Source organism: Myotis brandtii, unplaced genomic scaffold (assembly GCF_000412655.1).
Source record: "Myotis brandtii unplaced genomic scaffold, ASM41265v1 scaffold274, whole genome shotgun sequence".
Taxonomy (NCBI): Eukaryota; Metazoa; Chordata; class Mammalia; order Chiroptera; family Vespertilionidae; genus Myotis; species Myotis brandtii.
This window is the reverse complement of record NW_005360425.1, coordinates 5,454,610-5,468,140: the sequence shown is the minus strand read 5'-3', so window position 1 is coordinate 5,468,140 and position 13,531 is coordinate 5,454,610. Positions and strand designations below refer to the sequence as shown.

At 38.8% G+C, this 13,531-nt stretch overlaps 1 protein-coding gene and 1 long non-coding RNA gene across 4 annotated transcripts in view; both read right to left on the bottom strand.

Annotated features, from left to right (window-relative positions):
- PIK3R3 (phosphoinositide-3-kinase, regulatory subunit 3 (gamma)) overlaps positions 1 to 13,531 on the bottom strand; it is an 89,761-nt gene that overhangs the window by 57,461 nt on the left and 18,769 nt on the right. The window lies entirely within an intron of this gene.
- LOC106726503 overlaps positions 7,696 to 13,531 on the bottom strand; it is a 17,535-nt gene continuing 11,699 nt past the window's right edge. The window contains exons 3-4 of the long non-coding RNA XR_001362581.1: positions 9,503 to 9,562; positions 7,696 to 7,934 (exon numbers count right to left, since the gene is read on the bottom strand). This is a non-coding gene — a long non-coding RNA (uncharacterized LOC106726503). The remainder of the gene's footprint in view (positions 7,935 to 9,502; positions 9,563 to 13,531) is intronic.

Genomic DNA, 13,531 nt, shown 5'->3' with positions numbered 1-13,531 from the left:
AAACATATAAGCAAAACCAATGGACACAGACAACAGGGGGGGTGAGGGCATGAGTAGGGGATTGAGGGGATAATGGGGGGGATAAGGACACATATGTAATACCTTAATCAATAAAGAAATAAAAATAAATAAATAAAAAATAAACAAAAATTTAGGATGACAATCCTGTGCATAATCCCACAAATGTGCTCTGACTTCTATCTGTACAGCTTTCCCGCTTACTCCAGTACTCTCCCTGTTCTTTTATTCTATGAGAGTCCAATTCCTCAAACTCATTACTTTTTTAAAAATATGCTTTTATTGATTTCAGAGGGGAAGGGAGAGGGAGAAAGAGATAGAAACATCATTGATGAATCATTGATTGGCTGCCTACTGCACACTCCCTACTAGGGATAGAGCCCACAACCCAGCATGTGCCCTTGACTGGAATCAAACCGGGCACCCTTCAGTCCGCAGGCCAACGCTCTATGTCCTGAGCCAAACCAGCTAGGGAAAAACTCATACTTTCTACACAATGCTGGTCTTTACTCCCTCTCTTTCTCAACTAATACCCTTATCTTTTTTGTCTCTTATCCTCCCAACTACAACTGTCTGTGAAGATCACAACCACAGCTCAATCCATTTTCACGCCTTCTCTGCTCTCGCCTTAGGCCAGGGGTGGGCAACCCCTGGCACGCGTGCCAAACATGGCACGCCAGTAACTTTTGCTGGCACGTGAAACCCTCTCTTATAATCTTCCATTTACAATTTTTTTCTTAATATCGACTTTTTTATTTTTCAGATAAATTCAGTGTAGGTGCATCTTAGATAAATAAATAATTTTACATAACAAGTTATCTTAAAGACCATAGACATGGATTGACGAGAGAGGGGAAGAGCAATTTCTATGCCTCTGCCTTAACTCTCCCTGCCTTCCTAGATTTGACCAGTGTTTTGGTTTCATCTACATATGCTTGTGAATCTTTGTTCTCAGTGATGAATTTTGTTAAGTCTCGTAATAGGAGTAGCCTGACGGATGAAAGTAGTAGCTCGTGCATATCTCTGAAGGTCACGAAATATAAACCTGATGTAAAATCTCTGTCATCAGTGATGCAGCAGCAAAAGTCCCATTGATAATATCAAACTTTGTCATAAAGTTTTCTGTCGGACTATCAGTGTGCATGTATACATTAAAAAATAAATGTATTTTTCATCATCATATACTATGTTTTTGTCGCTCGAATGAATTTTATTATTTCTTCAAGGTTCTTCACATACGTACACCTTAAGAGATATCAAGTAGGCGTAACATGTTCTCAAAAAATTAGGGTTGGCACGCAGAAGAATTTTGAGTCAGAGATTTTGCTGGTTTTGGCACGCACTCACAAAAAGGTTGCCCACCCCTGCCTTAGGCTTTTGGGGGGGGGGCGTTAAAGGGGGTGGTGCACTAAAAGCTACATCATCTTCAATTTGGTTTCGCTAATAATGATCTCCAATCACAGTACCTCAACAAGATCCAAAAATCTTTCCCTATATTTCCCTCTCTCTAACTGCTCTCTATGGCTATTTCAAACCTTTTCCTCAAACATCATATTCTACCTCTCTTCACTCATTTTTGGTAGACTCTATTTCACCTCCCACATAACAGAGAAAATAAAGATTGTTTATTTTCTAAATACTTCCGTTTTCTGCGGTTCACCTATTAATTTATGTGCATCTACACCCATTTCTCCTTTCTTTTCTAAATTAGTACCTCTACCAAATGCTCTGGGATCTCATTTCCCTTACCACCAGAGAGACTACAGTCCTCCTGTACCCTATTCCTACACTCTAGCCTCTCGTACTTTCCTCACCCCTTTCCTACAAGTTTATAAATATACCCAAATAACTCAACTACAGGCCTCCTGATAGAAGTGGTTCTTTTGGGTTTTAAACTCTTTTGAAGAGATGATAAAAGCTTCAAGACTTCTCTCTCAACAAAATGTACATACACACACAGTTTGCACATAATTTTGAGAAAGAGGGGTCCATAAATCCCAGATTAAGAACCCATACCCTATAACCTATGTCCTCTTTTCTTTCTTTTTTTTAAAAAAATATATTTTTATTACTCTCAGCAAGGAAAGGAGAGGTAGAGAGAGAGAGAAACATCAATGATGAGAGAGAATCATTGACTGGCTGCCTCCTGCATGCCCCCTACTGGGGATTGAGCCCAAAACCTGGGCATGTGCCCTAGCCTGGAATCGAACCCACAGACTGACACTCTATCCACTCAGCCAAACCGGCTAGGGCCTCTTTTCTCCTTTATACCCAAGTTTTTCAAAGAGCTGTACAATGCCTCTCCATTTAAATTGCCTCCTCAATATATTACAATCCTGCCTCTCAACCTCACAACTCCACTAAAACCATTCTTGCCAAGGTCAGTGACCCTGTTGCTAAATTTAGTAGACACTTCACAGCCCTTATCTGTAGCATTTGATACTGTTAATAATTCTCTTCATTTTGAAACACCCTCTTTACTCAGTATCTGAGACCCTACACTCTCCTGTACTTCTACCTCTCCGGCCATTCTTTCTAAATCTGTTATAGGCTCCTTTCCGCAGGCCATTTGGGGTATCATCAGGGATCTATCTTTGATTGCCTCCTTACCCCCACCTAACTGCTTCTTTGGGTTTTCACTGTTTTTCTGTGAAACTCCTGTGTGTATAAGTGACAAACTCTTTTTCCAGTTAAGCTGGTGTATGTCAGTTTAATTTACAGGCTCCAGTAACTGAACCTATAAAGTAAACGTTTTTTTTCTCCCCTACACTCAGCAAAGGTGACATAGTAGGCACCAAAAATATGTATTAGCCATTCAGGATGTTTCAGTTATCACTAAACCAGACCTAGGTAACACATACAGAACCAAAATGACAAGCATAAAAGCAGTCATCGCTGTATTAAGAAAAAAGTCCCTCCCACTTTTGGCCTAATTACTGGAAGTTTACTGATAGTTTAGTATAACTAGAGATGGTAAAATAGTAGATGAGAAATTGTATTTAATTTCATAAATAAATGGAAGAAATAAACTACTAATTCCTGTTTTCTATTTGCAGTTAACTCATTAAACTACATTTACTTACTGGTTCTGCTCAATCAACTGAAAAGAAATAAAGGAAATTGCAATGCTCTTTTAACATCTCCCTGTCTTTCTCAACTTCTTAGGATTCACCCTCAAAACAGTAAATCTTATCTTCTACAAATACCCTTGACATAAAAATTCTCAGTTTAAGAAGTGTTTCATTCATATAAACCATTGTTACATGGTATTGAGGGTATTGTGTACTAAGTACATACAAAGATTACCCTGTTAAATGTTGTCAAATGCAAATGATTTCTCAAAGACACATTACAAACCTAAAATATTTCTTTTTAAAAAAACCTAAAATATTTCATCTGATGATAAATTCTGACTATCTGAATAGAAAATTTTAGCCATGGTACTCTCACCACAATAGTAGAAAGGTATTCTGAATTTCTGGAAACATTAAACCAGCTTTAATTAACCACTGCTAAGGAACCAGGGAACAACAAAAAAAAAATTCCCAGTACATATATCTGTGAATAACCAGAAATTATGCAAGGTTTTAAATACAGAAATAATAAAACTAAATAATTTTATTAAAATATATTTCCTAAACTCACAAATATATTTTATTTTAGAGGAATAAAATAAAAAGAATTAGAACTATGCTGGATGTTAAATATAATAACCTTAGATCTAGAAAAATGCTTAGAAAAAAATGACTAGTGTCTTTAGGGAAAACAAAAAAATCTATTTAAATTAAATCTTCAGCTTTTTAAAACCCTAACAACAAAATTATGGAAACAGGAATAGGGAAATAAACAAAAATATTTCATCCTTCTAAAAGGGAAACAATAGACCAGTGGTTCTCAGTCTTCCTGATGCCCCGACCCTTTAATACAGTTCCTCATGTTGTGGTGACCCCCAACCATAAAATTATTTTCGTTGCTAATTCATAACTGTAATTTTGCTACTGTTATGAATTGTAATGTAAATATCTGATATGCAGGATGTATTTTCATTGTTACAAATTGAACATAATTAAAGCATAGAGATTAATCACACAAAAAAAATGTAATTATATATGTGTTTTCCGATGGTCTTAGGCAACCCCTGTGAAAGGGTCGTTCGCCCCCCAAAGGGGTCATGACCCACAGGTTGAGAACCACTGCAATAGACAGCTTTAACTAACTTCTTTTTAAAAGACAATGATTAAACAAAATTTCCCTCCTGCATCAGTGAGCTGCCACATTCAAATACAGAGTTCACCAACTATTTGGCATGCAGCATTGAAATGCAGAACAATTTGCTCATGCATGGACAAATACTATTTTTCCCCACTGAAATTAATTATCTATATAGCATGCTCACTACTAACACTAACTCTTTCCTATGTCTCAACAACCAACCTGCTTTGTGAGCTAAATCCCAATACCAAATCAGATGTTGTTAACAAAACTAAACTCTGAATGAAAACAGTACAACAGCCAATCAGAACACAGAAAACTGCAGTTTCTAACAGATAGTTTTAGTTGAGCTTCTTGGCTCAGCAAAATTGAAGTATGATCTTATCTTCAGAGACATACATGATATTTTCTTTAAATTATATTGCTGGTTTTCTTTAAAAATGTTTTTCTAAAATATTGCTCACAACCAAAACAAACAATGATTTCAACAATTAGGAGAAATGACATTTAAATAATTAATTAAAAGTTTAAAACACTTAGGTTGAAAGACTAATGTGATTTTTCCCTCCCCCTTTATCTTTCCCTAAGCTAGAGACTAAGTTCCTTCAGATTTCAATTCCTTTTGACAGTCTTTTTTTGCCTACTCACTTGATATAATATAGGTAAACAGCAATTTCTTCAGTTAAAATTAACTGCTTTAAAGATTCCAAAAATGCTAATAATAATAATAATTTCCTCCTGATAGCAATGAATTAGTTATATTTTCAAGGACTTCTCTAGTTGGAAAATAGGATGATTACTGCATGATAAGTTTTAGGCATATTCCATTCCCATAAAAGAATACTGCTTCTTAGCATTGCTCACAAACACATATATGAAAGTGAAACAATATTTTAGACCTATCGTTTTCACAGATTACTAATCAATGGTGAATGAAAGCTACTGGTCTAAAATAAAATATAGCTTGGCCATAACCTAGCAATGTAACTTTGGACAAGCCTCTTAAACGGCCTTGTATGCCTACCTATAAAATGTTTGATTACATCATAATAGTTCCTTCTAGCTCTGTTTTTTAAAAATATTTTTTTATTGATTTTAGAGAGGAATGGAGAGGGAGAGGAAGAAACATAAACGATGAGAAAGAACCATTGATCAGCCACCCACTCCCACCTCTTGCCCCTGTCTGGGGGGATGGGGCAGGGGGTGGGGGGAGGATGAGCCCACAACCCCTATGGAAATCCAACCGTGACCTCTGGTTTATAGGTCAACACTCAACCACTGAGCCATGGGCAGTATCACTCTTTTGATACTTTAGTTATCTATTGCTCATATTATTATTCTCCTCTAAGTCTGTTTTCTTAACTGAAAAATGAAAATTAGAATAATGTTTAAGAAAAATATTAAGAAAGACTGCATATATAAAATAATAATCAGTAAGTATTATAATAGCTATCTCTCTGCCATTTACCAAAATATGACTCTCAATAAGTCACCTTTGCTAAATTTCATTTTCTTCACCTATAAAGTGAAGATAATAATTCCTGTCAAAGTATTATCTATGTGCAAATAGGAGTCGCCAATATTCTTTGGTTTTGAGAGCACTGTTTCATCATTATGCCTAGAATATTACAGTTGATCGTTACTAATAAACTTTTGTATAACATAGCACTTTTATTACCTTAACATTATAAAATAAGCTTTTATAAACTCTTTATAAATATAAAACTTAAGAGCTTCAAAATAGCTTTTGATATGTGTCGTAATATACTTAACTATTCCCTCTCTTGTCAATATCTCCACCCAGTTCCTTGTTGTTCTTTTGCCACACCAGCCCGTAAATCTCTCAACCATGAGGAATCAATCTAACCACCTGCTTCCTCTGTTCCCATACCACATTTGCTGAGTTCTGCTGAAGAAATCACAACAAAATGGGAATTTATGCAACTACAAATTTATAAATCCTTCATCTTAACTGAGATTAATTATCCTATTAGTAATTAATCTATATGCCTTTGATCAGTGACCTTTTTCATCCCACCCAGTGACCAGTGGCTAGCTACTCCATATCTCAAGCCAAACACTCTATATACCTCTTCTCTCACAACTGCCCTACACCAGAAAAAAGAAAACTGACCTCACCCAATTTTCCAACCTACATTCTCTTCAAACACATCTTCTTCCTATAAGTTAGACAAAGGTATCTCTCCTTCTTCCCTGGGTAATAATCCCTCCTGACCTCCAAACTCATCACCTTCCTGTTTCATCAAATCATACACACCCATATATATATTCAACTTTATCTCTACTTTATAATCTCCACCAAAACAAAACATGTTCAATTCTTTTATCATTAACAACAACAACAAAAATTTGTTTCTTAGATCTACGCCTCTCTCCATCTACCTCTCACTTATGCTTCACAGTAAGTTTTCTAACACTGGTCAATACTCGTAGACTATTTTCTCATCTCCCATTCACTCTTCAATCTATTATAATTTGATTTCTACCCCATTTATTAAATATATGTCTTGTTAATGTCTTCTCAATAACAAAATCCAGCAGAAACTTTTCTATCTTTATTTTACATAATCACTTTAAGTTTTAGAATGTTAGCCATTTTTTTCTCCTTAAAAATATCTCCCTAGGCTTTCCAAAGACCAATCTTCTTGTTCTTTTCCTACCTTCCCCGCGGTTTTTGAGTTCTAAATCTAATCATACTGGTGTAGCATATTGTGTTTCAAGAGTTCCCCACTAATGGGTGGTGTTGCTCAGTGATTGAGCGTCAACCCATGCACCAAGAAGTGTGGTTCCATTCCTGGTCAGGGCACATGCCCGTATTGCAGGCTCAATCCATAGTAGGAGCATGCAGGAGGCACCCTATCAATGATTCTCTCTCATTATTAATGTTTCTATCTCTTTCTCCCTCTCACTTCCTCTCTGAAAGCAATAAAAACATATTTTTAAAAAAGAGAGTCTGGGGGGATGGGGCAGGGGGTGGGGGGAGGATGAGCCCACAACCCCTATGGAAATCCAACCGTGACCTCTGGTTTATAGGTCAACACTCAACCACTGAGCCATGGGCAGTATCACTCTTTTGATACTTTAGTTATCTATTGCTCATATTATTATTCTCCTCTAAGTCTGTTTTCTTAACTGAAAAATGAAAATTAGAATAATGTTTAAGAAAAATATTAAGAAAGACTGCATATATAAAATAATAATCAGTAAGTATTATAATAGTTATCTCTCTGCCATTTACCAAAATATGACTCTCAATAAGTCACCTTTGCTAAATTTCATTTTCTTCACCTATAAAGTGAAGATAATAATTCCTGTCAAAGTATTATCTATGTGCAAATAGGAGTCGCCAATATTCTTTGGTTTTGAGAGCACTGTTTCATCATTATGCCTAGAATATTACAGTTGATCGTTACTAATAAACTTTTGTATAACATAGCACTTTTATTACCTTAACATTATAAAATAAGCTTTTATAAACTCTTTATAAATATAAAACTTAAGAGCTTCAAAATAGCTTTTGATATAAATGTGTCGTAATATACTTAACTATTCCCTCTCTTGTCAATATCTCCACCCAGTTCCTTGTTGTTCTTTTGCCACACCAGCCCGTAAATCTCTCAACCATGAGGAATCAATCTAACCACCTGCTTCCTCTGTTCCCATACCACATTTGCTGAGTTCTGCTGAAGAAATCACAACAAAATGGGAATTTATGCAACTACAAATTTATAAATCCTTCATCTTAACTGAGATTAATTATCCTATTAGTAATTAATCTATATGCCTTTGATCAGTGACCTTTTTCATCCCACCCAGTGACCAGTGGCTAGCTACTCCATATCTCAAGCCAAACACTCTATATACCTCTTCTCTCACAACTGCCCTACACCAGAAAAAAGAAAACTGACCTCACCCAATTTTCCAACCTACATTCTCTTCAAACACATCTTCTTCCTATAAGTTAGACAAAGGTATCTCTCCTTCTTCCCTGGGTAATAATCCCTCCTGACCTCCAAACTCATCACCTTCCTGTTTCATCAAATCATACACACCCATATATATATTCAACTTTATCTCTACTTTATAATCTCCACCAAAACAAAACATGTTCAATTCTTTTATCATTAACAACAACAACAAAAATTTGTTTCTTAGATCTACGCCTCTCTCCATCTACCTCTCACTTATGCTTCACAGTAAGTTTTCTAACACTGGTCAATACTCGTAGACTATTTTCTCATCTCCCATTCACTCTTCAATCTATTATAATTTGATTTCTACCCCATTTATTAAATATATGTCTTGTTAATGTCTTCTCAATAACAAAATCCAGCAGAAACTTTTCTATCTTTATTTTACATAATCACTTTAAGTTTTAGAATGTTAGCCATTTTTTTCTCCTTAAAAATATCTCCCTAGGCTTTCCAAAGACCAATCTTCTTGTTCTTTTCCTACCTTCCCCGCGGTTTTTGAGTTCTAAATCTAATCATACTGGTGTAGCATATTGTGTTTCAAGAGTTCCCCACTAATGGGTGGTGTTGCTCAGTGATTGAGCGTCAACCCATGCACCAAGAAGTGTGGTTCCATTCCTGGTCAGGGCACATGCCCGTATTGCAGGCTCAATCCATAGTAGGAGCATGCAGGAGGCACCCTATCAATGATTCTCTCTCATTATTAATGTTTCTATCTCTTTCTCCCTCTCACTTCCTCTCTGAAAGCAATAAAAACGTATTTTTAAAAAAGAGAGTTCCCCACTACCTATAGCATGAAGTTCAAACACTTAAGCATGGCATATAAGACCATTCATGGTCTGGTTCCTTCTTATTCTTCTATGCTCATTTCCTTTCACCCTATCCACACCAAATCACCTGCAGCTCATCCCAACATACAAACTTTCTCATGCCTTTGTACATATGGTTCCCTGTACCTCACAGAAAGCCCATTCCTCCCTCTCCCCCAACCCCTCATTATCTAGCTACTCAGATTGTGTATAGTTTTTTCCTTCCCTCACATCTTTAGGCCTAATTAAGCACTACCTCCTCTTTAATTCCAGAGTTTTTCTCAATCTTCTGATATAAAGCTTTTTCATTATAGTTTAGCTGTTGATCTGTCTTTGTACTAAAACTGTGAGCTCCTCGAGGACACACATTTTCTTATCTTTGTAGCTCTAGTGCTGACTGTCTCACAGATAGAAGGCACTCAATAAATATTTGTTGAATTAATGCATGAAATCATCAGCATTTAGGCTTACCATAGAGAGGAACTGAAAATCCAATAATAATTATGCTGAAATAACAGCAGTGGAATTTTACTGAAGGCAGAAAAAAAAAAAAGAAGTCAGCCTGGAGACAGAAACAAATTTTTGAAATTTCTCATAGAAAAAGTAAAATGAGTCATAGAAAAAGAATGATAAGCAACCATATTAGCTACAAATATTAACCCATACTTTTCTTATCCCAAAATCTTACCCATTCTGATCTTAGAGTCAAACACACTAGTCAGGTAGCTTCTGGTAAGTGAGATGTGCAGCTACCTCTAGCGAAACCTCGCACATGCCCCGCACCCTAACTTCTCTAACATTTCCCTATTACTGTATCACAAAAACACTGACCTTCAAGAAAAGAGAGTGCCTGCTATATGCCAGATACTAAGCTAAGTATTATTTCCTTACATAAATGTTTATTTGCAAATGTGTGTGTGTATATTACATTTTTAAACTCTTATAAAAGTCTTTGTGAATTGAGTATTACTACTCCCACCCTGGCTGGGTAGCTCAGTTGTTTAGAGCATAGTCTGAATACGCCAAGGTTGCAGGTTCCATCTCTGGTTGGGGCACATACAAGAACCAACCAATGAATGCATCAATAAGTGGAATAACAAATTGATGTTTCTCTGTCTGTCTGTCTCTGTCTCTTCCTCTCTAAAAATCAACTTAAAGAATTTTAATTAAAAAAAGAGCCCTGGCCAGAGTAGCTTCATCCTGTGCATCGAAAGGTTGCTGGTTCGATTCCTGGTCAGGGCACATACCTGGGTTGTGGGTTCAATCCCTAGTTGCACATACAGAAGGCAACTGATCCATGTCTGTCTGTCTGTCTGTCTGTCTCTCTCTCTCTCTCTCTCTCTCTCTCTAAACATGTCCTCGGGTGAAAAAAATATTTTTTGTTAAAGGTATTACTACTCCCATTTTATAGATGAGAACTATTCAATGTCACACAGTTGTTAAGCAGGCCAAATTTAAACCAGTCTTCTAACAAAAAGTACAATCCTCTTTCCTCTCGAAGCAGCAACTATATGAAGGTATGACTTAAAAGTTTCCAGTCTTTCAGAGACCCCTCACGTCATGTAAGGCTAACTATAAGGTAGCCCTCTATGGCAGATGTTGTAGAATATTCAAAATTAAGATACAACCTTCATCAAGCTCATTCTCTGCTAATAAGGATCCTCTCTCTTTTATCTGTACTTCCAATTCCTCGCATTAAATCACAAGAGAGTTAGTGAATTTATTCTCAAATGTATAGAATCTGTGGTAAATTAATGACCCTCCAAAAATGTCCACATCCCAATCCCTGGAACCTGTGAATGTTACATAACATGGCAAAAGAAACTTTGCAGATGTAATTAAGTTAAGAATATTAAGATGAGAAGATTATCTTGAATTATCCAAGGGAGCCAAAGAAATCACAAAGATCTTTATAAGGAGGAGGCAGAAATTTCAGAAGCTAAAAAGGAAATAGCACAACAGAAGCAGAGAAGAAATGGCCGAGGCAGAGAGAGAGAGAGAGAGAGAGAGAGAGAAAGAGAGAGAGATTGATTGATTGATTTAGGATGCACCACTACTGGCTGTGAAATGGACTGAGGGCTCAGAAGCCAAAGAATGCAGGCAGCTTCTAGGAGGAAAGGGCAAGAAAACAGATTTCTCTTTTAGAGCATCCAAAAGGAATACAGCTTGCCAACCTTTTGAGATCCAACTGCAAAAAATAAATTTGTGTTGTTTTAAGCCACCAAGTTTATGGTAATTGGTTATGGCAGCAATAAGAAACTAATACAGAGTTTCTACTTATCAATGCCCGAAAGAGGCAGCTCCAAGTTTATCTTTCCTAAGATTAATTTTTTTCAAACTTTAGTATATACTCATAAATCTTTTCTTTTTTTTAAAATATATTTTATTGATTTTTTACAGAGAGAAAGGGAGAGAGATAGAGAGTTAGAAACATCGATGAGAGAGAAACATTGATCAGCTGCCTCCTGCACATCTCCTATTGGGGATGTGCCCGCAACCCAGGTACACGCCCTTGACCGGAATCGAACCTGGGAACTTTCAGTCTGCAGGCCGACGCTCTATCCATTGAGCCAAACCTGTTTCGGCCATAAATCTTTTCAAATGTACTTTTTTTAACATTGCTTTTACTTTTTAATAACAAATCTAGGGGGGAAATTGCCCATAATCTCATCATCAAATCAATGTTTTCATTTGATCATATTCCGACTTTTTTCCTTTACCATATTCTATCCTATATAATAAAAGCCTAATATGCTAAGTGTCCAGTTGACCAGTCGGCCATTCAACCAATCAAAGTGTAATATGCTAATGACATGCTAAGGCCACTGAACTGCTCACTATGATGTGCATTCACCACCAGGGGGCAGAGAGTTGACCAGTTGACCAGTCGCTATGAAATGCACTGACCAACAGGGGACAGATGTTCCAACCAGTAGGTTAGCTTGCTGGTAGGGTCCGGCCTATCAGGACTGAGCGAGACTGAGTGAGACGGGCCGGACATGCCCTGGAGCCCTCCCTCGGTCCCTCCCCAGCTGGCCAACCTCCCGTCTCTCCCCTGCCCCGATTGTGCACCAGTAGGGTCCCTCTCTCAATCCAGGACCCCTCAGGGGATGTCAGAGAGCCAGTTTTGGCCTGATGCCACAGGCCAGGCAGAGGAACCCCACTGGTGCACGAATTCGTGCACCACGCCTCTAGTTTTTATATATTTGTAGTAATATCAAGGAATGGATTTTATAACCTACACTAGGGGCCCGGTGCATGAAATTCGTGCACTGGGGGGGGGTCCCTCAGCCCAGCCTGCCCCCTCTCACATACTGGGAGCCCTCAGGGGATGTCCTACTGATGGCTTAGGCCCGCTCCCTGCTCCCCTTGGGGAGCGGGCCTAAGCCGCAGTCTGGCCTCCCTTTGTGGGAGGTGACCAGGCTGATCAGGGGAAGGCGCTAGCCCCATCACCCCGCTGCTGCAGCCACTGCCAGTCACCACAGCCACCAAGGTATGTTCATCAACACAGACTCCAGTCCCTTCACCATGAAAAAATGACAACTTTCGTTAGGCAGTTTCAAGATGTCTTTCACAGGATATGACATTTCTTTATTATTTTTTTTATCCTCACCTGAGGATATGTTTCCATTGATTTTTAGAGAATGTGGAAGAGAAAAGGAAAGAGAGAAACATCAAAGTGAGAGGAACACTTTGATTGGTTGCCTCCTGCATGAGCCCTGACCTGGGCCCCGGCCAGCGAGGAGCCTGCAACCTAGGTACATGCCCTTGATCAGAATCAACCCGGACCCTGCGGTGGGCAGGCCGAGGCTCTATCCACTGAGCCAAACCGGCTAGGGCAGGATATGACATTTCTTAGCCCTCCAGCAGCGGACCTTCGTTTTTTTCTCCAGGAGTGAGGTGGAAAAACCCTACATCACCTTCTTGGATTCTTATTACCCAAGTTACTAAGAATATTACCAGTGGCATACAGGGAGCTTAGCCAATGAGCTGTCAGAAAAGGTGTTTCCTCTGTAGTTCACACCGATCCCCAGCTCGGACCCTGCCCAGGCCTAAGGCCTCTGGCCTGAAGTTAGGCCTGGACAGGAGACCCCCAGCCCGCTCCGATCGCCTACCCAGGCCTAAAGCCTGTGGCTGGGCGTTAGGCCGGGGCAGGGGACCCCCAGTCCGCTCCGATCGGCGGCTCCACACCTGCCCAGGCCTCAAGCCTCTAGCCCAGCCTTAAGCCTGGGCAGGAGCCCCCTCGGCTCTGATTGTAGGCTCAGGCCCTGCCCAGGAGCACCCTGGCTCAGGTCCTTCCTAGGATGCTCAGGGCCCACACAGGGCCTACCTCAGAGTGACCTGGGTGCCCTATAATGTTTCCTGGACCCAGGCCACTGATGCCTAGTATGCCATCTTAGTTGGGTTAATTTGCATATTTGTTCCTGATTGGCTGGTGGGTGTGGCTGGTGGGTGTAGCAGAGGTACGGTCAATTTGCATGTTTCTCTTTTATTAGATTA